Below are 27,328 nucleotides of genomic sequence, written 5' to 3'. Positions count from 1 at the left end.
CTTGGAGAACAGTAATACAAATACTACAAGAAATTTTGCTGAAGATAGATATGGTTTTACAGAAGTCAGTAGACATTTACGTAAGGATCTGTATATACGTGTGTGTGTGTGTGTGTCTGGAAATGGGGCAATACTGACCCACCCATGTATGTGATTTATTCTTGGAACAGTCTTGCCAGCTAATTTCAGCAAAAGTTAGTGCTGCAAAACATTGTTCTAGTCTTGTATAGGATTAAAAGAGTAACAAAACACAGTATTTGTTCTTATAAAAATTATGGTATAAACATAATTCCATAAGACAAGTAGGGTAGGTGTAATAAGGTAGTACAAAGAAAGTGTGTTGAGCACTTAAAAGAGGTGGGAGGAATTTGTTTGAGATATTAGCACAGGCTTCCTTAAAATGATGGTCTTTGGATAGATGGCCTTTGTGGGTGAATAGAGGTTTGGGGAGTAAAGACGGTGAAAAAACTGACATGCCAGGCAGAGAAAACTACATGAGAAAAGCCAAAGGGTAGGAATTAGAAGAGTGGAGAACACTTGGGGGAAAAGCTTGGCTCAATAAATATTTGTTGAGTGAATGAAAATTTAATATCCTATTCCCAAAGTTAGTGCTAATAAAGTAAAATTTAAGTGGGTCTGTAATTAATAATCATGTTGGAGGAGTGTGTTGAAATGTAATGGTAAAAAAACCTCACTTCACAGGCTGCACATGTGGCTCCTTGCCTGACTCCAAAGGGCCTCCCTGACCCATGCCTCCTTCCTGTCCTGATAGCTGCTTTTTTATCCTTCAAGGTTGAATTTCCTTTCTGTCTTCCCAGGAAGCCTTCCTTGACTTTCCTCTCCAGAGTCAGCTGCTCCATCACTGTGCCTGCTGTTATTATAGTACTTACACTGAAACCATTCAATTATGTGTAGATCTCCACCACTGAACTGTGAGAAGCTCAAGGGCAGAAATTTTGTTTCACTTGTCTGTGCATAACCAGTTCTTGGATCTTGTAGGTGCTCAACACCGTCTAGTTGCAGGACAGAGACATGCTTAGCTAAGTACTGAGTTGATAGTTTTCTCTTCTGCCTTTATGTTATTCCTTCCTTCAGTCTCAGTGTGTAGTTCTTAGTCTCCAGCTGGAAACTGAGCTGTCTATACACATTTCACAGCTCTGTGCTTTTCCATGTCCCCTCAGCCCCCCATGGCCTTAGCCAGTGTCTCCATGGACCTAAATTCTAAACATCTCTTTAGCTGGAGCTCAAAGGCCTCCTTTATCAGAGTGCTTCTCTGATGTCCAGCCAAAGTGTTTTGCCTTCTCTGAATTTATGTGATAATTTTCTATACCACTTTCATGATGTTTTCTATTTTCTAGACCCAAAGTCAGAACCTGAATTTTGTATACTTCGAATCCCCAAAAGGCTACAAGATGCCCTCAGAATAGACACATATTCAAGTTGCATTCAGTGTTTTTTTTTTTAATTGAGCACAATTTGTCAGGCCCTACGTTGGTGGCTAGCTATTCAATAAATATTTACTAAACAAATGGTTCACTCATCACTTGCTTTGGGGGTAAACTGCAGAGCAACACAGGCTAAATGAAAATGTAATTTGGAGGCAGAAAAAGAGAAGGAGCAAATCAGAAATATATCCTGTAGCAAATTACAGAATTTAACAAAACCATTTGAAATCTTGCTTTGCTTATGAAAATCTCCACAAAAATCTAGCAACCCTGAGAGCAGTTTTAAAAAAATGATAACCTGGAAGAAATAAACGTTTTCTCAACATGGAAGGAGTTTTAGAGAGTTTTGTAGTTTCTTTTGTAGTTATGAACGTGTCTTTTCAGTAATTACATGGTGACTAATTTTAGTCAAGCTAACCACTTAACTTTAAATGTATTTGATTCTATAGATCAAGTATAGACTTGGAAGCTTTGAATAGAAAGCTAAGTATGGGTTATAACAATAAGGAAATAAAATTAATCTACTTGTAGTTCTTTTATCTAAACAAATAATCAGCTTTTATGATTTCAGGGCCATTCATTCCTCTTTCTTTCCTTATAAAAGCATTCATTCTGGTCGCAATTTTCTTTGTCTCTTTTGATTACCTTGGGGACTCAGGCTAACACACCAGGTCTTACTCTCACTAACTTCATGATTCTTTTTCCCTACAAAGCTGAATGTAGTTGAGGACCTTAGCGTAGCACATCCAAATGCGTTCTGCTTCCATAGCAAAGGACTTTCATGTTCAATTTCACCAGGATTTAAAAAGTGAAATATAAATATTTCATTTTAGAATTATTAAATGTTAACTGAACATTTCGAGAAACAACATCATCTTGTTTGCCCCAGAGGGTCTCAGCCACCCTGCAGACTACCCACCTCCAGGTTAGGGCACCTGAGTCAAAGCTATTCCCAGGATGAATAAGCAAGGCTCTGGAGAAAATGATCAGTTGGGGGCCAATTCACTTTAGAACAGCAATGATGATGCTCTTATTCATAGGTGTTGAAGGAATGGTTATACTTGGCTGGCAGAGTCTTTGTTTACTGATTTATTTCTCCCTCTTTTCTAGGAGATGCAGCAAAAGCTCATACTGTCTGTATAATGCTTCCACAAGCACAGTGAGTAGATACATTACTATTTTCTCATTAACTTGTCTAATATTTTGTGTCCCTTTAGCCAATGCCTACTTCTTCTGCATTCCTCACTGAGACCTTTTTCTTGTCTCTAATGTCCCTCTCAAAAATGGAAGCAGCTTTCTATGTCAAGTATCTACTATTTTCCTTTTTTTTTTTTTTTTTTTTGATTGCTCATGGTTGCTCTACTTTCTAAGCTCATTTTTAAATGGTAGAGAACATGGGGGATTTTCTCGGAACTCTTCAAGATTGACAAAACCAGCACTTTGTAAATAGTTTTATCTTGTGTATACTTGGAAAACTTCTGCACTTGCATCGGAGCCCACCACATACCCTGGGAAAAATTTCGGAAAGAGCTTGCCTTGTGCTGTAGATGTGCTCTGAACGGGGAAGGATCAGTGAATGTTTGTTGAATGAACGAGTGAGTGAATAAGGAACACAAGTGAGAGCTAGCCCTACTGAACACACAGGAAGGCCATTCATGTTTTAGAACAGAATCTAAGATTGTAAATACTATTACCATCTGGCAGACTGTGTCCTGATTATGTTAACATAGTCTTAGCCACAGCGGTTTGAAGATAGAGCTTGTTCTGAATATGTGGTCAACTGGGAATATGATTCTTAGTGAAAGGATATCGTGTGATTTTAGATCTCCTCTACAGTCTTCTTTTATTTATTTTTAACGTTCTAATTTTTTTGATTTTGAGAGAGAAGGAAAAAAGAGAGTGAGATAAAGTGTGTGAGAGAGCAGGGGAAGGGCAGAGGGAGAGATAGAGAGAATCTCAAGCAGTGGGGCTTGATTCCATGATTTGGGATCGTGACTTGAGCTAGAATCAAGTCTGAAGTTCAACCAACTGAGCCACCAGGTGCCCCCTACAGTCTTCTGTCAAAATAACTCGATTTTATGTGTTTGATTATTGTAAACTTAATTTTTTATAAGTAGGTTACAAATATACTGTAAATAATAACATAAAAATGCAGGAAGACTAAAGAAACACTACCTTTTACATAGTGAAATACAGTCAAGCTGATTAACATGCCATCGGCTGACTTTGTTACTATTTTTTTGTGTGTTATGAGAACATCTGGAATCTACTGTCTTAGCAAATTTTCAATATTTAGTAAGTATTATTAACTATAGTCATCACACTGTAATATTTAATCTGTACACTTAACTCATCCTGTGTAACTGCAACTTTGACCAACATCTCCCCATTTCCTCTACCTCTCCTTTCTCTGGTAACCATGGTTCTACTCTCTGCTTCTCTGTATTCAACTTTTTTAGATTCCACATAGAAGTGAGATTTCTGTGTCTGGCTCATTTCACTTTGCAGTCATCATTTCACTGTGTATGTGTGTATGCTCATCATGTTGTACAACTTAAACATACGCAATTCTTATTTTAAAAAGCTCTATATTTTATGAGTCCCTTTATATGAAAAATTAGAAAAGGTGAAGGTTTAATGACAGAAAGCACATCACTGGTCACCAAGGCCAGGAAGCGGAGGAAGGGATTGATGACAAACGAATATGAGTGAACTTTTCGGGGTGATGGAAATGTTTGATATTACGATGGTGGTGGTCTTGACACCATGCACATTTAAGGCTGTACACATAAAATTAGTGAATTTTATTATATGTTAATTTTACCCCATCACAACTAATTAATAAAGTGAAAAACAAAGGAAATAAACAAATATATCTTTGTTGTTTGGAAAAAAATAAGCAAAAATAAACACTGACTGTGGAGGTTGGCACTGGAGGAGAATCTCATGGTGGAGCTGCCCTCTGAGGCTTTCACCATCACCTTGGGATTATTTGCTGTCTCCATTATAGCCTCCAGGGACCCTGCTTATCCTTCAACTTTCTGGTCCCAATTTAGAGAAATGACCTTGCTCTTGCTTTACTAATAGCTTAACTGAGACATGGTAGAATATTTTTTTAATATTGATTATGAAAAAAATCAGGAATGAAAAGGAAAACAATCACAGAACAACACTTTGAATCTTCTCGATAGTAACATACTTGCATCTTGTTCTCTGCATCAGAGGATGGAAAATTTTTTCTGTAAAGGACCAGGTCGTAGTAAATATGTTTGGCTGTGGACCATGCTATCTCTCTTGGGACTGCTTAGCTTTGCAGTGGTAGTGTGAAACCAGCCGTAGACAATGTATCAGTAAATGGACTCCAACAAGGTATTAGGAGATCAGGCAGGGCCAAATTTTGCCTGCATGCAAAATATATATTTGGTTTGAGGTTATGTCTTTTCTTTGGTTCAGTGACATGAAATATTCAGGGTGCCCCTGAATATCACTCTCTACAGTCTGAATTGTGCCCTACCTTTGTAAATGTAAAAAAAAAAAATCATAATCTTGTCAAAAAATGATACAAGAACTGAAACATCATTGGAAGATGCAAACACATCTAGTTAAGAACCAGAGACTCGTTTCCTCATGAAATTTTTAGAAACCTAATACAATTATTCTTGTTACTATTAGATCTGTTGTTTATTCAAGACAGAGCATGCACATATGGGTGCATATTTGCTTTGGGTTTCTCAGGGAATCTTGTATAATGTAGAAATAGTTTACTGCTGGGATCAGATTCATGTATGGTATAGAAGGCCGTTGGGGCGCCTGGGTGGCACAGTCGGTTAAGCGTCCGACTTCAGCCAGGTCACGATCTCGCGGTCCGTGAGTTCGAGCCCCGCGTCAGGCTCTGGGCTGATGGCTCGGAGCCTGGAGCCTGTTTCCGATTCTGTGTCTCCCTCTCTCTCTGCCCCTCCCCCGTTCATGCTCTGTCTCTCTCTGTCCCAAAAATAAATAAAAAACGTTGAAAAAAAAATTTAAAAAAAAAAAAAAAAAAGGCCGGAAGGGCCTGATTAAGGTTCGGGAAATGGGGGGTTATAAATCACCTCTGTATGTATTGTACCTACATTCCCACATCAGCTGTTACTGAGGCTGTTGTACACAAAGTCAGTCCTAAGCAGATCACTTTTTTAACAGAACAAACAAGAACCCAATCCACCTCTACTATTACTCTGAGCTTTCACTCCAAGTCAAAAGCTTAGGTCAATGTAGAATGAAAGCCTCTGATTCTTCTCTGTGCCTTTTGTAGTTAAAACTGACTTAGCAGCGGTGGTGTCCCAACAACTTTCAGGACGGTTCCTGCAGCAGGTGTGTGTACCCGTCTTATTCCAGACAAGCAGTCATCAGGTTAGCTCACTGGAGGTTGTATGCCCACATCATTTCATAGATCTGCACATCAGATGTGGTCTCATGAATCTGTGCATCTGGTCGCCTCTTGTCTCTGCATGTCTGATGCCTGCCTGTGTTCCTCTGACACATCTCCATCATTGTGATGATTATTATTTGGGGGGAGGGCACATTCTTACTCTCTGTCACCATAAGATGCTCCAGGCTCATCTTGTATATTTACCGTCTCAGTCCATGAAACTGCTATTTCCCTTTCATTCCAAGGAGCCTTGGTTCATTTTATAGGATTATGTGGATGTATTTCACAATATCTGGATGCAAGGTGTGACAAATAGCATTTTTCACTTAGGACTAAAAATGGTGTGTGTGGGGGGCTCCCTCTTGAAACCTTCTGTTGAGCACTGTCTTTCCAACACTTGTGTTAAGGATGGAGGTTGGTGGTGGGAGGAAAGTATGTACTCACAAGTTTTCAGGTTTTCCCAAAGAGGCACCACTGGTGTTGAGGAAATGCCTTGCCATTTAAAATTTCTCATCACTGTGTATAAATGAAAGAAAAGGAAGGACAGTAACCCTGCGATCTCTACCATCTGCTCCCACCCCTGACCTCTGAGCTTAGCAGGCTCACCAGATATGACAGTGGATGATGAGAGCTGCTTCATGAGACAACTTGGACTTGGAGTCTTTAAACTGAGATGCTAAGGGCAGCCTAGCAGGGTTTTATATACTATTCCTTGTTGTCTGCATTTTGTACTCTACGGGGTGTAGGCTGGGGCTGGTGACTGGATTCAGTCTCCTGATTTGGTGGTTAGTGTTGTGATTCTTTATAGGAATGAGAGGAATAAAGGGTATAATAATATTATGGAAAAGGACTTGATGACTTACCACATGTGGGATAAATGGGGAAGGGAAGAATGAAAAACAGACCTTTTCTGGCTAACTGTGGTTGGTGATACTTGAATAAAAATGTGGACCTTAGGCATTGTTGTAGGGTCTACCAGAAGGTTGGAAATGTATATTTGAAACTCAAAGAGGTCTGTTTGAATGGATTCAGGAGCCATTTTTATGGGCACCATGGTGAATTCTTTTCTTCCAGGGGTCTGACACATGCCTTGAAAATTTTAGTATGTGTGCTGGAAATAGTAATATGTGGATGGATTTTACTTCAAAAGGGATACATGAGTTGAATATGAAGACACTTTAAAGAATAAAACTCAATTTATTCACTCATTTCTTTTTAGAATATATGAGTGTTAAAATCAGGATGTAAATTGCAGCAGCAACAACAAAAAAGATTGGTTCAATGAACTGCCAGCTACAAAGTTATGAGCATGTGCTCTCTGCTCATGTGAGAATTACTGTGATTATAGGAGCTATTAGTAAATTGCATATTTTAAAAAGTATAAATTACTTTTTCTTGATAAATGTGGAAGTTATTTCAGGGTTATATTTATATTTCATTTACAAGTTACTTTTCTTGAGAGATGTAACTCTTATTTTGCAGTTTTATTTTTGTTTCATTGAACAGATAGTAATAGTCAACAGTTTATAACTATAAACTATTAGTGCTTCTGGTAAGTGGCATGAATTAACTGCTGTAATTATATCTATGCTGATTGTTCCTGTCAGTTCAACTCACTGAACTGGAGAGAAAAGCCTTTTCTGTATCATTTGTACAAAATGTTGGAGGATAGTTTCAGTATAAATCTATAAAGGAGACAACTGAGAAGTTAAATTAGAAATTGTTCTTCTTCTAAAGGAGATTTAAAAATAAGTCCTACATTCATGGGCAGGAAGCTCCAAGATGACTTTTATTTTTCTGTAAGGTGTCCCTGAACAGGATCGAGGATAAGGTGTGTAATTAAGTGTACTACACCCACAGTGCAAGGAAATGGGTTGTTCTACTCTTTCTGTGCCCACCAACACCATTTCCATCACGCCTTTTGCTGATTATTGACGATGGCGCAGAGATATGACAAATGTGTAGCTATGGCTCTTCTCTCCTGGACAGATGGCAGACATGGCCTAATGATCATTGTAGCTCTGATGTTTTCCACTGTTGGCTCAGAATTCTTCTACACATAGTGGTCCAAATGATTTGAATTGAAACACATAACAGAACCTAGTAGCTATCTTTGTGCAAGAAGAAACACAAACTCATAAGAACACCAGTGGATTTGGGAACCACAATTGGATTTATCCAAAACAGGAATAGTTGAGAACTGGATGAGTTTCCAGAGCAGGCATTTTCTGATTGTGCCCTTGATTCAGTTATTGTAATTTATCTTTTTTTTTTTTTTTCAAAATTTAAAATGTTTATTTTATTTTTGGGAGAAAGAGAGAGTGTGAGTAGGGGAGGGGTGGAGGGAAAGGAGGCACAGAATTCGAAGCAGGCTCCAGGCTCTGAGCTGTCAGCACAGAGCCCAAGGCAGGTCTCGAACCCACAAGCAGTGAGATAATGATGCTTAACCGACTGAGCCACCCAGGTGCCCTGTATAATTTATCTTTCTGCTATTAAGCACTCCTTTTAAATATCAGTACTTTAGAATTTAAAGTTCATTAAGATTTTACCAATTTTTATTTTTATTATTTTAGTGAGAGCCCAAGTTGGGGAGGGGAAGAGAGAGGCGGGGGACAGAGGATCCCAAGTCGGCTCAGAGCTGACAGCTTCAGCACTGAAAGCAGTGAGCCGGATGCAGGGCTCAAACTCATGAACTGCTGAAGCTCAACCAACTGAGCCACCCGGGTGCTCCTTGCCAAAATCTTTCTTTTTTTTTTTTTTTAATTTTTTTTTCCTCCGTTTTTTATTTTTGGGACAGAAAGAGACAGAGCATGAGCGGGGTAGGGGCAGAGAGAGAGGGAGACACAGAATCGGAAACAGGCTCCAGGCTCCGAGCCATCAGCCCAGAGCCCGACGAGGGGCTCAAACTCACGGACCGCGAGATCGTGACCTGGCTGAAGTCGGACACTTAACCGACTGCGCCACCCCGGCGCCCCCCAAAATCTTTTTAATAAGCTTTGTATCATCGCCACTTTCGACAGGATTCCATTCAAATCTGTTTTGGTCACGCTTAGCAGCAAGTTGGCCAAATCTTAAGCCCTAAGACAAAATCAACCAGAATCTCTCAGGACATTATTTATACTTTTCATGTCAATGAAGACTTACACCCAAAGAAAGAAGAGAGGAAAAAATGGCAGTTTGGCAGTGTTCTCCACTCCATGGATTCAACATCCTTTTCCTCTCTATCCCAAATGAACAATGCTCTCTGGCTGTTGACTGGGAGAGGCCTGAGGCACAGTGCCAAAGGGATCTAGAAGATTCTGTCTTTCCAAATGTGGGTTAATAGTAAGCAGAGGTCCAATGGCCTGAGTTTCAGTCTTTAGTCTTGGTCTTGCCATTAACCAGCTTTTATGTGCCTGACTTTATCTGTAAAATAAAAGAATGTTATAAAAAACATCTTAAATACATAATTTTTACTTCTGAATTCCTTCTAGCTTCCTTTTCCTGCTCTCTCTGTTAAATAGAGCATAAGCTTTGAACCACACCGAATTGGCCAAGTTTTAAATCGAGGGACAGTATGAAGCCTTTCCATACTCTTCCTTTGTATTCTTTACAGAATTGTAAAGAATTGGTATTGTTTTTATTTTTTTCCACCTTTAAGCAGTACAGAAAAAGGTGAATACCCTTAGGTAAAGAAAAGACAAACACAAGAAAGCAAATTTCCTAAAGACTAAGAAAAGGGCATGAACAAAAAACTTATAGAAGAATAAATATACTTGGACAGACATGTGGGAATATGTTGAAGCTCAGTGGTAGTACCAATTCATAAAATAATTTTTCAAGCACCAAACTAACGTACATTTTAAAAGATAATAGTTTGATTAATGCTGGAGTTCCTGGGTGGCTCACTTGATTGAGTGTCGGACTCTTGATCTCAGCTCAGATCTTGATCTCAGGGTTGTGAGTTCGAGCCCTGCTTTGGGCTCCTTGCTGGGGGTGGAGCCTACTTAAAGAAAATAGTATGCTTAATGCTGATGAGATAGGGGTGAGATTTATATTTGCTAGTCAGTGTAAATTAGTAGAATCCGTATGGAAAATAATTTAGTAATATGTAACAAGGGTCTGTTGGGCCCATTGTTTTCCCCTTTTAAGATTTATATTAAGCATCCATTCAGAAAGTTGAATAAATATTTCTGTTAAAATATTAGTGGGGCGCCTGGGTGGCGCAGTCGGTTAAGCGTCTGACTTCAGCCAGGTCACGATCTCGCGGTCCGTGAGTTCGAGCCCCGCGTCGGGCTCTGGGCTGATGGCTCGGAGCCTGGAGCCTGTTTCCGATTCTGTGTCTCCCTCTCTCTCTGCCCCTCCCCCGTTCATGCTCTGTCTCTCTCTGTCCCAAAAGTAAATAAACGTTGAAAAAAAAAAATATTAGTAAGAGTGAAATACTGAAAGCATCATAAATATGCAGCAACAGAGAGTTAAATAAATTGTGTCAATAGGATACCATATAACATGGTCATTTGAAATGACATTAAAGAATAGTTAATGTTAACTGAACAAAATTGCTCTACAGTAGAGTCTATCAAAAGCATATTATTTTAATTATATATATAACATATATATAAATGGAAGATAATATATTAACATTAATCACTGTTAAGTGATTTTCTCTGAGGGATGGATGTAGAAATGTTTTCACATTTCTCCTTTAACTTCATTCTGTGTTCTTTAGTGTAGAAATGAAACTGTATGTCTTCAATAAGAACACTAAAATATAGTAAAAAGTAATATGTAGGATTTTTAAATATAACTTTTAATTTTTAAATTGGTAATATGTCAAATTATAACATACCTAACAATTTCAGTGAACATATTGTGTCAGAAAATTTCCAAATTCCAACTGCACGAGCACAAAATATGATTTGTTACTACCAATTATAAAGAATTAAGAGGAGATATTCTGGGGAGAGGAGGAAATTTAAAATGTAAACAAAAAATATTGCTATTTCTATCGAGAAAACAAATGAAAAGATGACAAAAAGATACTCTCTGTATTTTCCCTGGTATAGTTTTCTCTTTGGGAGTGAATTATTTTGTCAGCAGCCTTAATTCTCTAAGTCAGTTGGGATGACTTTTCATTGTCCTTTAGTGAAATACTGGTCCAGTGATCTAAAAAGAGATACAGCAGTATCCAGTGTGCCTCACTAAGAAGCTTTGATATTCCTTCATATAGTTTCTTAGGAGGAACAGCAATATTACTTGGGGCCTGTCAACTTTTCCTTATTTTTAAAAATAAATATTAAAATAAATTTTAAGTATTTTTAAACTAATGTGTTCAATCAAAACTGCCCCAATATTGTAAAATTTCACAAGTAAATTCTTAAAAGAAAGGTTTATCACTTTGTGTTGATTTCCAATGAAGCTCAGATTTGAAATGTAAATACTGTTTTTAAAGACATTACAAGTAGATTGGGGATTTTACCCCACATCCCTTTCAATCATAGGAAGTTGCTTCTTCCAGTTTTACAGTGACTCATTTTAACTCACAACTAAATAAAACAAAGAACGCTGTAGATCTGAACTATAGCGACCTAATCTTGAAATTATTAAAAATACATGAACCAGATGGCAACCCTCCAGGGTACATCATCTGACGCAGATATCAGATTAGAAGTTTTCTTTCATAAGCAGACTGTTTAATACCACACTTTATTTAGATCTCCATTAAAGAACTGTGCCTTGAATGTGAAATTGTCTAGAGGCCAATTACTTAAGGGCTTGACCCAAACTATAGGAAATAAAAAATGTATTAGCCAATCTGTAACAAACAGAAGTGCTCATTAAATTAATATTAGTACAAAAACAATACACAGTACCATCCATAAAATATGCATTGGCTTGTGAAGGCATCATGTTACCTCATTGGAAGGCTTTTAAAAACAATGCATGTTGAGCAGCTGCTGTATTTTGGATGTGAATATTTCAGCCTAACAGGCTTATTAAGGAACTCACGTGTTGTAACAAATCTATAAGGTAGCTGGAAGATATTTCAAGAGATTTGGGCTTTGTTTAAGCTGTTTTGCGGGGGTAGGGCGGAGGAGAGGGAACCAAGGCTACAAACTGAGTCCTTTGCAAAAATCACAGATTGTAGCAGAGTGGCATGAAAGCTTGCCTCCTGACTTAATTCTTTTCTGACACACCAAATTATCCCAACTAACACTCAAGTTCCTCTTTGTGAATGAGCAACAGTCATGTTAGTCAGGGAGCCTTGGATTCAACCTGAGGATTATCTGTTCTACCCAGTGTTTGTTAGTTTGCTTCCCTTTGTGGGTCTGTTGTTATTCAACAGCTTTCTTTTGGCCCTAAAACAAGGAATTGTGACTGAACATACTCATCTTCTGTCTGTTGGTGCTGCCCAAACACAATGAGAATATGTAGCCTTTCTTTTACACACTGCCCAGACGCTTAAAAAAAAAAAAAAATCAATTAGAACTGCATCAGCAATGTCAGGTTTATTCACATTCAAGAGAAAGCAGTCTGCTCAAATTTCTCTAATTTTTTTTTAACAAATTAGTTTTTTGTTTAAGTTCATTTAATTATTTTGAGAGAGAAACAGACAGCGTGAGTGAGGGAGGGGCAGAGAGAGAGGGAGAGCCAGAGAATCCCAAGCAGGCTCCCTGCTGCCAGCACAGAGCCTGACATGGGGCTCAAACTCACAAAACTGTGAGATCATGACCTGAGCTGAAATCAAGAGTCGGACACGACTGACTGAGCCACCTAGGTGCCCCAAATTTCTCTAATTTTTACAGTTGTCTAGGAAATATCTTTTCAGTTAGTAATTGTTTCTTTAATATTTTATAAAATGAATGCTTATTGTAAAAATCCGGAAAGAGGAAAAACATCCATGTCATACAATTGTTAACCCTTTGATAAATTTCATTTAATCCTTTAAGTATGTATATATACTTGTTGGCCTGGTTTATTCAAGTGATTAAAAAACATGTCCTGATCATGGACAATGTGCTACACATTTGAGAAAGACTGAATAATGTGTATGTGTCTGTGTCTACAAGCACACTATCCTCCAATGACTTACAGTTTAGTGAAGAGATGTAGTACAGAAAATTCTATTTGGGTAATAACACTACATATATAATAAATAGTTATATAATAGATATGTATCTTGCTTTCTTCATAGTAAAACATAGTGAGCATTTTCCCACTTTATTAAAATTTTGTGACACTATCATGTAAAAGTTTATAATATACTATGTGTGTTTTTTGTTTTATTAGACATTTCCCTGATAATAAATATATAAGTTTTTTTATTTTTATAAATTATTAAGAAATGAAATTTGGTACTTACATTGTTCTTTTCTTTGTATTTTAGAATAAGTTTTCAAAAGGTGACTTTATGGTTCAAAGCTCAGAAAATTTCAAAGTTTAACACAACTGATTCACTATTTTTCAGAAAGCCTATGAAAACTTATAATATTGTCAGAGTATATTAGAGTGGCAATCATACTACTTCTCCACCAACTTTGTTATTTAAAAAAATTATTGCTAACACTTTTTGTTGAAAATAGTAAATCCTTATAATAATTTACATTATTAGTAACTTTATTTAAAATGTGTAGCACATATATAAGTATATAAATTTATATTTTGTATATATGTATATATACAATTTGTGTTTGATTTTAGCAGATTATTAGTTGATGCTTTTGCTTAATATTTTTTTGGAATCCATTTCATTGCAAATGGCAAGATTTCATTCTTTTAATGGCTGCATAATATTCCATTATATATATATATTTTTTTTTTCTTTTTTAATAGCATCCTTTTTATCCATTCATCACTTGATGGACACTTGGGTTGCTTCCGTATCTTGGCTATTGTCAGTAATGCTGCTATAAACATAGGGCTGCACGTATCCCTTTGAATTAGTGTTTTTTCATTTGGGTAAATACCCAGTAGTGCAACTTCTTAGGGTACTTCTATTTTTAAGTTTTTGAGGATACGCCATACTGTTTTACACAGTGGAACAGTTTGCATTCCCACCAACAGTGCACAAGGATTCCTTTTTCTCTACATCCTCACCAACAACTGTTCTTTCCTGTGTTTTTAGTTTTAGCCATTCTGACAAGTGTGAAGTGATATATCATTGTAGTTTTGAGTTGTGTTTCTCTGGTAATAAGTGATGATGGGCATCTTTTCATGTATCTGTTGGCCATGTGTGTGTCTTCTTTGGAGAAATATTTGTTCATCTGTCCATTTTTTAAATTGGATTACTTGGACTTTTTGTTGTTGAGTTTTATAAGTTATTTATATATTTGCACACTAACTCTTTACTGGATATGTCATTTACAAATATTTTCTCCCATTCCATAGGTTGCCTTTTAGTTTTGTTGATTGTTTCCTTCACTTTGTAGAAGCTTTTTATTTTGATATAGTTTCAATAGTTTATTTTTGCTTTTGTTTCCCGTATCTCAGGAGATAAATCTAGAAAGAAGTTGCTATGGCCAATGTCAAAGAAGTTATTGCCTCTGTTCTCTTCTAGGATTTTTATGGTTTCAGGTTTTTAATCCATTTTGAATTTATTTCTGTGTATGGTGTAAGGAAGTGGTCCAGTTTCATTCTTTTGCATGTTGCTGTCCAGTTTTCCCAGCACCACTTGTTGAAGACACTTTTTTCCATCGGATATTCTTTCCTGATTTGTCACAGATAAATTGACCATATAATTGTGTTTTTTCCCTGTATTTTCTATGCTATTCCATGATCTGTGTGTCTATTTTTGTGCCAGTACCATACTGTTCTGATTACTATAGCTTTATAATGTACCTTGAAGTCCAGAATTGTGATGCCTCCAGATTTGCTTTTTTTTTTTTTAAAGATTGCTTTGGCGATTTGGGGTCATTTGTGGTTCTATACAAATTTTAAGATTTTTCCAGCTCTTTGAAAACTGTTGTTGGTATTTTGATAAGGATTTTTAACCACTGAACAGTTATTTTGGAGGATAGGGTTGAGGGGCATGAAATGATGATCATGATTAATGAGAAATCTCAAGGCTCTGAATATTTCTAGTTAAACATTCACTCAGCAAATAGGGAGCCCATCATTAAGTCTGGGAGAGTAAATTGTAATGCATGAAATGAAATAATAACTTTTGATATTCAGTGGTTTTTAATATCTAATTTTTATTTTGTTTTGGTTGAGGAAATATCTCATGTCGCCATCAGTTTCCTTATGACTTCAAAGAAATAAATGAACTTTCTTTTGTAATGTTGCTGATTTAAAGAGACAATATACTTTTCTAGCTATTGACATTTGGTTATTACCACTGTGCACATACTGCATTTTAGAAACCACTTTTCTTCTTTTCTGTTTTTGAGACTGAAGAGAAATTGCATTTGCCCACATTCCCACACTGTGACCAGAAAAAAGAGAAACAAATATAAAATGTTTATCTAAACTCACGTTTGGAGAAAGTGGTTTTTTAGACACAAACAGAGAAAGATTTTTTTCACTGGCTAATATGACACAGGGCAGGATAATTCTGTAATATATTAATAATGTATTTTTTACTTACTTTTCTAGCACAAAATCCTGTAGATTATTTAACCAAACAAAAAACGTTCTCTTCAGTAGAGCATAGATTTTATTTTTCCATTTTTTGGTCTGTCTCTTTGTCTCTCTAAGGATTCTCTGGTTCTTCAGAAATTCAGACCAAAAAACAGGTTTCCAGTGATAAGAGCTGCAGTCCAAGCAGAACAATAATGTATCCTTAATATTCTGAAAAGTAGGCCCTTTGCCATATGTTGTCAATTCCATGGAAGCAAATAAAATGATACAAATTGTTATTATAAAATTCTTGAGTTTTATTCTCAGATTAGGATCATGATAGATTATTAAAGTGAAATGTACGTTAATATTAAATAGTTCCATATGGTATGCATCAGTCACAATAGAGATGATACCTTTTTATTCTATGCATTCTATATTTAAATACAAATTTGTTAAACATATTCAAATGATACTTACAAATAAAGTAAAAATATAGTATTATTTTAACTTTTTACCTTACCTCCATTCACTTCCTTCTCTAGATGTAACCATTGTTAAAATTTAGCACATATGCCTGAACTTTTTCATATCATATAGGCAAAGAGGAAGAGATAAATACACCTATATATAGTTCTAGGATTTTAAAAGAATATGAGATCATACCATATCTATTTTTCTGTAAAAATTATTTTTTTACTTAAAATATGTCTTGATATTTGCTAATATAGACATTTTAAGTGCTCGTGGTTCTTTTTAAGGATTACCGTTTTTATTGAAGCCATCCCCTGCTAGAGTAGACACCTGCGTACACAGCCTCTGCGAGGAATTGGGATACAGAGAAGCATGAGTTGAATAGAAGCAGCAGCCAACTCCACGCTACAGAGCCCTGAGGAGGCTTTGAAGCCTACTCTCTGTGGAGATGTATTCTTGTTTCATATTTTAGCAATCCTTATTCCTTTCTTTGAACATCCTCTGAAATCATAACTTGTCTGCTGTCCTGTTTTCTTCCAGATACATTCCGTAACTATTTGGTCAGCTGTCCCAGGCTGCAGTGATTTTTATGATGTCCCTCCTTCTGTCAGAGGACTTTCACAAATCCCAAATGATCTGTTAGTCTTTACCTTCTGGAGCTGCTTTTTCATTTCCAGAAGGCCACTCGAGTCATGATAAACCTTGCCCTTTTCACACCCAGCCTGTTGCATTTCCTTCTTTCTCTTTGAAGGAGGTCCAGCGTTCTCACTTGCGTACTTTTGATATCCAGTAGTGTTGATACTGTTTGCCAGAACACAAAGTAAATGGCAGGAAAAGAGGCCACAGCTGAGTAAACAACACTTGTTGTGGAATATACTCGACACTGGGTAAAATGATGGAGTACTCTTGGCTGCGACGCTTAGGATTTTGGCTGGGATCCTCTGTAGAATATGGCTCACCAGTTCTCACTGACTGAGAACTCAAGGCATGGGAAAAACATAAATACGCATTCAGTGACACATACATATTGTTTACCATAAAGGTTTATGATACACAAACACATCATATATACGTATTTCTGTATTACATATCAGTAAGATACTTCAAAGATAAAATTAGCACACATTAGTGTTGTGTGGGCATGGTCGGTGTACTCACATATACATGTGTGTATGTATCTTTGTGTGTACGTGTGGATATGTTTGTAGCACACATTTCTGAGTGAAAATGCTGGGTAAGAGGTGATGAGGGGCTTGCCAGATTGGTATTGCACAAATAGAAACTAATCTTTTTATTGCTCAGTTCACTAATTCTGGGGATATTAACATTATAAGCTAGCTTGTTATAAACCTACTCTCTCAGAGAGACTACCCAGAAAATATAGACAAAATTAAAGGAAAATATCTGTCAGAAAGTCTCAGAGGGTTACCCAGTCAGCAAGGACTCAAGGGGCTGAGAGCAGACATTTGGTGCCGCTTTTCCTTTCAAAGCATTTGCCCATTCTCATGGGGTTTGTGAGACTCTTAGAAACTGAGAAAACCTTTTTGTCGGTCTTGGGGTCTCTAGGGTCAGAAACTAGAGTCCAGGGACTACCAAGAAGGAAGGGCCTAGTATACACCCAAGTCTTCTGCTTGGTATTGGTGAGGGACCGTACCCTCAGAGTCAGAGTGACCCTTTTTAATGTCAGGAACAGGTTTCACAGACCCTGAAGCCTTGCTCTGAAGCATCTCAATTATCAGATGGATTATGCCTCATAACTGCCTGCGAGGCACCCATCCAGAGACTTGGCTCCATGGTCTTTTATATGAAGTTTCAGGCTCGCAGTCACAAATGACTAAACATAGGAAGAAATGAAATTACATGATCAAAATCTATGGAAAACAGACATGGATCCGCAGGAGATCCAGACATTAAAATTAATGAACAAGGACGTGAAGATATTGTGGTTATTGCAGTTATTGTGGTTACCTGCTTCACTAGGGCATGGACGCAAGCTTACACAGAGAGAGTCACTAGTTCCTGTCACCACCTGGTGGTCTCTCACAAGCCACTTGAGCTTACTTATTTTTGCTTTGGCTGCCATTTTCTCCATGAGAATTTCCACTTAAAATGACACTTTTTCCTTTCTTTTGCATGCATGTTTATAACTTGCACTTGAAAACACCTTTCTGAAAACTGACAATTCATTCCCAATTCTTCATTTCCCAGCACTCTCAGATGACTTCCTTCCAAATCCCTAATTCCTTTTCTCCCATTAAAATTGTGGAATCAGCAGGGATCTTAAGGCAGATGGATACTGCCACCATTTTAATTGGAAATAGCCTTGGGGATTTCTGGGTGTCATATATAAAACTGTAGAAAAGTAGAGACTGGGTATCTTGTATACTTTTCAAGTTTATTTGGTAATAAGCTTGTCATATTTGGACAGTGATCCCCAGTCCCTAACACAGCTGGGAATTAAAGCAGGTGATCTTTTTTCTATAGACCATGGTGTTGGACACCTTTGCTACTTTTCTGAACCTATTTTAAGTTGAGGATTTAAGGGTCCTGTTGGTGAATGGTTGAACTTGTCTCCTCAAATGGGGAGCATCATGCTATTTTCACTTATGCAAGTGTTACAGACAACTAAGACTTATTTTAAAATGTCCATAATCTTCACAGAGTTCCTTATTTAGAGGTCTATTGGTAGTAGGAAGTGGAGATATACAAGTCACTTTTATAAGAGAAACCATGTACTTGATGTATATATTTTAGTGTATAATAGGCTTTCCCCTCTTTGGCCCTATCTCCATTCCTGTTCCCTCATTGTTTTAATGAAGTAGTCAATAAAACTGTCTTGTCTTTACAACCAAAGGAATGGACTTATAGCCAGGGCTGGTCAAAGCTGGGTCAGTTTGAGTTCCCTTTTATAGATACATCACCCCCTCCCCTGCACACATACCACTGAAGTAGGAAGAGGTAACAGAAATTTTCTTTTTTTGATTGTGGGGTTTGTAACTGGGATTGTTTGCGGCCATATATTGCCTCCTGTTTATCTTATGGATGGAGACAGAAAGGTTATTTGGTTATTTGACCTCTGACTCTAGGTGTGGCTGAGACCAGTTCTAGATCTGACTCCCAGTTATGTGAACCAGCACATTACTTTTCTTCATTAGGCAGGTTTGAATTGTGTTTCTGAAACTTGAACTTGAGAATAGCCCAAATATGAGAATGGATGGAAATTACCCGAAATGAAGAACTATTTAAAAAGGAGAACCTTCTCTGATTTAGGCAACAATGAAAAAGTTCATCAAATTTGAAGTAGCTCTAACACATCTGAAGAAGAGTTGGATTCTAGGGTCTTTACCATGATCCTGCTAACTTCATATATATGATGCTTAAAAAATATTATACATATTCTTTACAAGTATAACTTTAAAAGTCCTTTTTCTCTTGTCCCTTTTAAAGAAGAAGAATCCATAAGAAACTCTTAATCGTAGAGAACAAACTAAGGGTTGCTAGAGGGGAAGTGGTGGGGAGTGGGGGGGTGGGTAATGGACCAAATGTGTGATGGATGTTAAGGATGGCACTTGTGATGAGCAATGGGTGATACATGTAAATGATGAATCACTAAATCCTAGTCCTGAAACCAATATTATACTCTATGTTAACTAACTTGAATTTAAATAAAATCTTGGAAAGAAAAAAAAATTCAGAATAAACATGGAGCTCAAGAAATAGGTCATTCTTTAAGGATGACTTAAAGTCCTATATCAAACAGTGAATAGTTTATGTTAAAATGGTTTATTATTATTAAAATTTATTATATAATAGGTATTGTTTAAGTACATTTTTGAGGCATTACGATGTTTATTTGTACCCCTTTATATATCAGTTCTTATAAATTGTTTAAAAGAATGAAGCTGTGGGGCTCCTGGGTGGTTCAGTCAGTGAAGCGTGAGGTCATGGTCTCACAGCTTGTGGGTTCGAGCCCCACGTCGGGCTCTGTGCTGACAGCTCGGAGCATGGAGCCTGCTTCGAATTCTGTGTCTCCCTCTCTCTCTGCCCCTCCCCCGCTCACAGTCTGTCTCTCTCTCAAAAAATAAATAAACATTACAAAAAAAAGAATGAAGCTGAATTTCTTTAGAAATATTGGACAGTTGAAAAGTTCATACCATACTGAACTTTTCTTCATTATTTGGAAGTAGAGGAATTTTACTGCTATATATTTCAATAATGTTTCTCTGTTTTCAGCTTTTGAGGTTAGATGTTTTTAACACCAGAGATCTTTCTTATACTCATGGCACTTGAAAAATGCAATCTTGACTGAAATGAGTTAATCTGTAACTGTGGAACAGTTAGTCATTTATTTGTCAAGATCAAGATGTGACATGTTAATTTATTTAGAACATAGGAGGGCTATCTCTATATGCAGTAAAACAAATTTGGAGGATTATTAGGAATTAACAGAATTTGATTAAAATGTTTCCAAAATTAATTAAATATAGTCTGTTAAACTGAATAGTTTGAATTTCTCTCCTATTCTCAAATAGTCAATACCTTTTGGTTGACCACAGATATCATTGTAATTATCCATTACTGCATAATAGGTTGATGTTCTCTATTTCTTTCTGGATATATCAATTCATTTGCCCCAATTACACATTTTTAATGTTTATTTATTTTTGAGACAGAGAGAGAGAGAGCAGGTGCATGGGGAGGGTGGAGGGGGGGGGGACAAAGAATGGGGCTCGAACCCACAAGCCATGAGATAATGACTTGAGCTGAAATTTTTCAGACTGCTGTGTGTTTGAGGTGTTCACTTCCAGAATTTTCTATCTCCTTCTTTACTGTCAAAGTCCCAGCTGTCCTTTCTACTTCTGTCTCTATGCTGGCCTTCAGCAATCTCTCCGTTCCTTCTTGTTCCCATCTCTCTCATCATTCTGTAGGTCTCACATGAACATGGTAACATCTATCTTGGCCACCCAGTAGTTTCTTTGGCTGATTTCCTGATTTTGGAATGTGAGACTGGTGGACACTAATCCCTGAACAAATGAAAGGGCCATTCACTTTCCTTTTAATGATGAAAAACCTGCTACCTGTTTTCAGATAGCTAAACCTGGCTATTAGAGGTTTCTGATAATGTTGAAAAATATATTCAGATCAGTGGGAAAGAGAATATTTCAACATATTGTGGAAATAGAAGACATTCTGAGTAATTTTTCTTCAAATAAAGGTAGACTTTTAGAGAGTTCTTTTATTCTTTTTTCGTTGTGATTTGAAAGGTCCTAAAACTAAGGGTGGGCTTGTTTATTGTATTTGTAAAAGGTTAAAAGCACATGAACATTTCCCCCAAATGGAGTCATCAATAATTCAAGAACAAAGTACAGAGGTTTATAGAATGTATAAAATTGCCAAGCCAAAGGATAACTCAATCTGGAAACTCACCAGGGAAAAACTAAGATGACAAATTTGGTTTATCACCACCTTGCAAATGTGCAGTGTTAGTGAACACTTGACTTCATTTTTCTGAAAGATAAATAGTGTTTTAGTTAGCTGAAGACTTGACATATGGAAGGTGTTTGGGAATTTATGCCAGTTGAATAATTATTTAATAAATTATTGAACAAGTTATTATTGGACACTGACTATATCCACAGCACATCCCAGGTGGTGTGGGGGAAGTAGTCGTCAAGCTACATCATGTTGTTGCTATGCCCATGGGACATCCTGCCATTAAATTACAACTGTTTCCTGTCAGAGGAAAAGGTACCACACTTTAAAATGATGGTAATGTATTTTTTTTTTTCAATTTCTAAATGGAGCACTAGAGATAGTAGGAAGAAGCAGGACAGTGGTATAGCAATGTACACAAAGACAAAGAATTTCTCTAGAGTGAGTCTGATGAAAAGAAGTCTTAATAGAAAAAGAGTTTGAGTTCTAGGTGATCAGAGAAAGCCAAGAGGATTTTTAGATTTGCCTTTGGTTTAAAATAGCAAAATGTCTTATTTTTCATATAATAGAGAGAGCGGGATAATGAGTAGAAATAAAAGAAATTATTCACTTTCTGCTCTTTTTTTGTTATTGGTTGTGCTTGATTAGCCTCTCATATGAAGGTGTGTATTTGTAGTCAGAAGGTGATTTCTCTGCAAGAACAACTGGTTCTGATCAGCACATGTTCAAAGGGTCAGGTGTCCTCAGAGATTCTTCTGAGTAAGAAAAATATGAAAAAAAGGAAGATTCAATATAAGAAAGTAATATTTGATATATTTTCAGTAATGCCATGTGGATTAAATATCCTAAAATAGCTTTAATACAAAATACATGAAAATGTTGGATGATACATAATCTACATTCTTTAAATGCAAAATTGAGTCCAGAAGAAATACATGAGGTTTACAGGGGTCAATTTCATTCTTGAAAATGAAAAGAGGAAAAAAAAAAATCTCTGAATAGAGGCTGTTCTGCTGGGTTTGTGGGGAGCATTGTAGATCTTAACAATCAAGAGACCTGAGCCATAATGGCTACCTGAAGGGGGTTAGATAAGACTTGGGGCTCTTATAAAAAGGGGTGTTCAAACTTCTGCTTCTGTGTCTCCCTCTCTCTCTGCCCCTGACCCATTCTCATTCTGTCTCTGTCTCTCTCAAAAATAAATAAACATTAAAAAAAAAAAGAAATTGTGGTTTATATACACAATGGAATACTACTTATTTCTCTCCTTCTTGATGAACCTCTCACTTGTTTCCTCTCTTTGCTATTATAATCAATGCTGATGTGAATATATATGGTATGTATATGGGGGAGTTTCTCCAGAGTGTATGTCTAGAATACTGGAACAAAGTGTGAGCATCTTCACCTGCACTTGATATTGCTAAATTTCTCTTCAAAGTGGCTGTGCAATTTAGATCTCCCCAGCAGAATATGGGAGTTTCCTCCTTCCTGTCTTTGAAAACTGTAGGTATTGCCCCACTTACACATTTTTGTCTGTTTAATGGGTGAAGAATGGTGCCTTAATTTACATGGATCAGATTACTAGTGAACTGAGAATCTTTTCCTGTATTAATTGGCCATCTAGGTCTCTTATTCTGTGAATTTGTATCTGCTCCCGATATGTTGTCTTCTTACTGACGTGCAGGCATTATTTATCAATTTTAGGTATGACTCCTTCTCAGACATAAACATTAATTTTGTATTTTCCCAATCTATGGCTAGTGTTTTTCCTTTTTTTATAGCATTGAGCAAAAGTTTTAAAGTTTAATGGAATCAAATTGAACTTCCTATTCTCTCTGTGTTTTGTAATTTTAGTATCTGGCTTAGGAAACCCTTCCTTACTATTGTCTTTATAAGGATGTTCTTCTATAAGTGCTTTAAGCATTAGGGTTTTTTTTTTTATAGCCTGGAATTAACTTCTGTGTAGACTATGACTTAGGAATCCATACTTTTCTATACAGACAACTAATTAGTAATTATTATTCATTGATGAATCCACATTTCTCTCAATGTGTATAGCCATTTCTGATCTATTTCAAGTCTCTATATTTGAGTGGGTTGTTTTTGAGCTCTCTAGTTTATTACATTGGTCTGTTATCTGTCCCTGTGCTATTGGTACCCTACTGTCTTTATTATTATAATGTGATCATAACTTCTGATATGTGAGTATAAAGTCTTCCCACTTGGTTCTTCTTCAAATTTTCTTAGATGTTCTTTAGCCAGTGCTCTCCCACATGAACTTAGGGTGAATTATGTTAATTCTTTAGAAAAACAGTGTTGGGATCATCAGCTGTCTTTTGATTTCTACTTCATTCTTAGTCAGCATTGGCAATTTATTTTTAGTAAATCCTTCACTGTATAGTGACAATTTTAAAACATTGGTTTTTTATAATGTTTTAACTTCCATTATAAGATCATAGAGTTTGTTTTTGTTCTTGATTGATTTGCCTATAGTTTCAGCATTTTATTAAATTTTCAAAGGACTAGCACTTAGTTTTTAATTCCACTGTGTGTATTTCTGCTGTAGTTTTTAGAAATTCTTTCCCCTGGTTTCCATTAAGATTGATTCGTTGTATCTTTATGAAATTTGAAGTTGAAAGCTGAGTTCATTGTATTCTTCTACTTCACCCCTCAACAATAAATACTTGTAATTCATATATACATATACACACATACATATATTTTTATTTTTATTTATTTATTTTTTTGAGAGAGCACCACTGGGGAAGAGGCGGGGGAGAGAGAGGGAGAGAATCTTAAGTACCCCTGACCTGGGGCCCAATCTCACTACTGTAAGATCATTACCTGAGCCAAAATCAAGAGTCAGATGCTTGAACGACTGAGCCACCCAGGCACCCTGTCTCAAGCTACTTTAATAAAAATAATCATTAAATATTAATACTGATGTTCACTTAATTTGATTTTGGTTAGTAGTGCACATTGCAGAGAAGAAGCTGCATGAGTTGTGGATACCCAAGGAAGTGGAATTTGAGTTACTAATATTATAAAGTAGTAAGATTGACTCCTGTGTATAGTTTGAAAAATTCTATAAAGATAATAGCAAGGGATCACATTCAATTGTATTTGAACAGTGGTAGCATTGCTGGGATAATTTTCCAAGATGAGTCATTACAAATTACAGATTATTTGTTCTGTGAAAAAAATAGCAAGTTAAACCAAGAAAATGATTCCTGGGTATAGTTCCAGCACTTTCAATGTATAGAATAGCTCTCTGTTTAATAATTAGTTGTGTATCTATTCTTTCCAATTACATAGTAAATAAAGTTGATGTTTCTATTTATGTACTTCATGTATTTTCCCAGTGTCAGAGTACATCTTGAAAAATAATTTTTTTATTAGAGGATACAATTTTTTTCTGTTAGATACTGGACAGCAGGAGAAAGGCAGGCATGTTCATGTAGGTAACTACTTAATATCTTAACTATAAGATTAAGTGGGTCTGGTGTTATGAGAATTTATCCATATGTCTAAAGGAAAGGGAAAGAGAGCTACAAATTCCTTAAATGAAAAATCATTGACATGCTCACTGATATTCACATAAAAATGGATATTTTTCTTTTTTTCAAAAAAATGTTTATAAGGAGGGAGGGGGAGAGAGAGAGAATGAGAGAGAGAGAGAGAGAGAGAGAGAGAGAGAGAGAGACAGGGACGAGAGAGAGAAGGCATGGGGGAGGGGCAGAAAGAGAGGGAGAAAGGGAATCCCAAGCAGGCTCTATGCTGTGAGCACAGAGTCCGATGCGGAGCTTGAACTCATGAACTGAGATCATAATCTGAGCTGAAATCAAGAGTCAGACCCTTAACTGACTGAGCCACCAACGTGCCCCAAAATGGATATTTTTCTTAATAATTATGGAAAGAGCCTAAATGTCCATCAACTGACAAATGGATAAAGAAGATGTGGTTTATATATACAACGGAATACTACTTGGCAATGAGGAAGAATGAAATCTGGCCATTTGCAGCAATGTGGATGGAACTGGAAGGTATTATGCTAAGTTAAATAAGTCAGTCAGAGAAAGACATACCATATGTTTTCACTCATTGGTGGATCTTGAGAAACTTAACAGAGGACCATAGGGGAGGGGAAGGGGAAAAAAAAGTACAGAGAGGGTGGGAGGCAAACCACAAGAGACTCTTGGATACTAAGAATAAACTGAGGGTTGATGGGAAGTGGAGGAGAAGGGAAAGTGGGCGATGGGCATTGAGGAGGGCACCTGTTGGGATGAGTACTGGGTGTTGTATGGAAACCAGTTTGTCAAATTATATTAAAAATAATTTGAAAATTATTTTAATGGGTATCAAAATATCATTTCTAACCATAAAGGACTCTAAAGTAATCATATATTTATTTAATATTTGTTGGGAACTTACATGGACCAAATGCTAATGGAGAGATGCAAAGATGAAAAAGACATGATCCATGCCTTCAAAGTGTTCACAAAGAGTGACAGAAACAAGCACATCAAAAGCACACAGAAACAAGCATATCTTTATCAAAATATGGCATAACTTCAATAATACACAACCCATGTACGGTGGAAACATGAACATAACGTCTATAGTAATTATAATAATACCAGAATAGGTATTATTCTGAGCCTGGGTGGCTCAGTTGGTTAAGTGTCTGACTCTTGGTTTCAGCACAGGTCATGATCTCGCAGTTTCTGAGATTGAGCCCTGCATCTGGCTCTGCACTGACAGTGTGGAGCCTGCTTGGGATTCTCTATCTCTCTCTGCTCCTATCGCACTGTGCACACGTTCTCTTAAAATAAATAAATAAACATTAAAAAATGCCAGAATAACTTTAACTGTTACTTATGAATTATAATTGTATTGCATCATAAAGTTCATATATGCATGCTTTTTCCCCAGAAAGATCAATCCAGTGAAAATTTTAGAGATTGTTTTTCTTCCAGTAATGCACTGTCCACATGCATTATAACTAGGTTCATAAAATTATTGAGTTTGCTGTAGAACTATATAATGGATTATTATGTAAAATATTTAGAAATAGAAAGATGTTTTTATAATATATTTTGACAATTTGGATGTGTTAGAAATTCTAGAGTTAGCTAAATAACTGCTTAGTAAGATAGACCCTTTCATGTAGTTTAAGATTCTGCAGTTTTCTATGGTGGTTTATTTCACATCTTACCACTTATTCATTACCTGTGTTGCCTTGGATACCATATCAGTCCTAAAGCCTGTATAATAAGCTGAAAAGTGTTTCACTTTAGGATTGTCATTTTGCAGAAGGTTTCCCACTTCCCCTAAATTCATTCTTTAGTTTGAAATAAAGCACAATGAGTCATAGACTATTTGCAAAGGAACCCTAGGATTTCCTGGCTTTTAGTGATTATAATAGTTGCCTAGAATCTGTAATCAGTGGGATTAAATCACACTTTTGGTCCTTGTGGTGTTAGACCATAAATGCTTTCCACTTTGTTGAAACATTTATGACCTGCTTTCATTTTCTAATATTTTTCCCCACGATGTACAATTTGAGATGTTTTAGTATAATTTTAAGTATCCATATATAATTCTGTTAATTTTTTTCTGAAAATTTTAAGAAACTGTTAGTACCAAATTACGAGGCCCTTTGCTATTCCCTTATATGAAATTTAGCTGTCATAAAAATTAACAAAATTCTGATTTTGTATATAAAAGAAAGTGACTTGTAATATGCCATACTTCCAGTGTTTATCTTTCATCAGAAAACATCTCATATTCTAGTGTAAAATACTGTCACAGTTTGGCAGGTAATTACATATATACATGTATATATACATGTATATATAGACATATTTTTTGATTAGGAATTTAATTCTCAGGTTACCCACGTAACACAGTATTAAAGGGAATAGGAACCATCTTAGAAAACAATCACATATGACTTCTTTTTCCCATCCTAAAAGATTTTGAATGTTTGCTTCTTAAACGTTTAGTGAAGAAAAGAGACATATAAATATTCCTT

General features: G+C 36.4%; 2 long non-coding RNA genes across 2 annotated transcripts in view; one reads left to right on the top strand and one right to left on the bottom strand.

Moving 5' to 3' along the window:
- Nucleotides 1-27,328, top strand: part of LOC121037838 (uncharacterized) — a 318,740-nt gene that overhangs the window by 101,861 nt on the left and 189,551 nt on the right. Inside the window, exon 3 of the long non-coding RNA XR_005794019.1 lies at nt 2,556-2,604. This is a non-coding gene — a long non-coding RNA (uncharacterized LOC121037838). The remainder of the gene's footprint in view (nt 1-2,555; nt 2,605-27,328) is intronic.
- LOC121037839 (uncharacterized) lies at nt 8,963-15,647 on the bottom strand. The gene is made up of 2 exons (XR_005794020.1): nt 15,419-15,647; nt 8,963-9,258 (listed from the first exon to the last, which is right to left on the bottom strand). It is a non-coding gene; the product is annotated as an uncharacterized LOC121037839 (long non-coding RNA).

This window comes from Herpailurus yagouaroundi, unplaced genomic scaffold (assembly GCF_014898765.1).
Source record: "Herpailurus yagouaroundi ecotype Mexico unplaced genomic scaffold, PumYag 164, whole genome shotgun sequence".
NCBI lineage: Eukaryota > Metazoa > Chordata > Mammalia > Carnivora > Felidae > Herpailurus > Herpailurus yagouaroundi.
The sequence above is the reverse complement of the archived record's forward strand: the minus strand, read 5'-3'. Positions and strand labels throughout refer to the sequence as shown.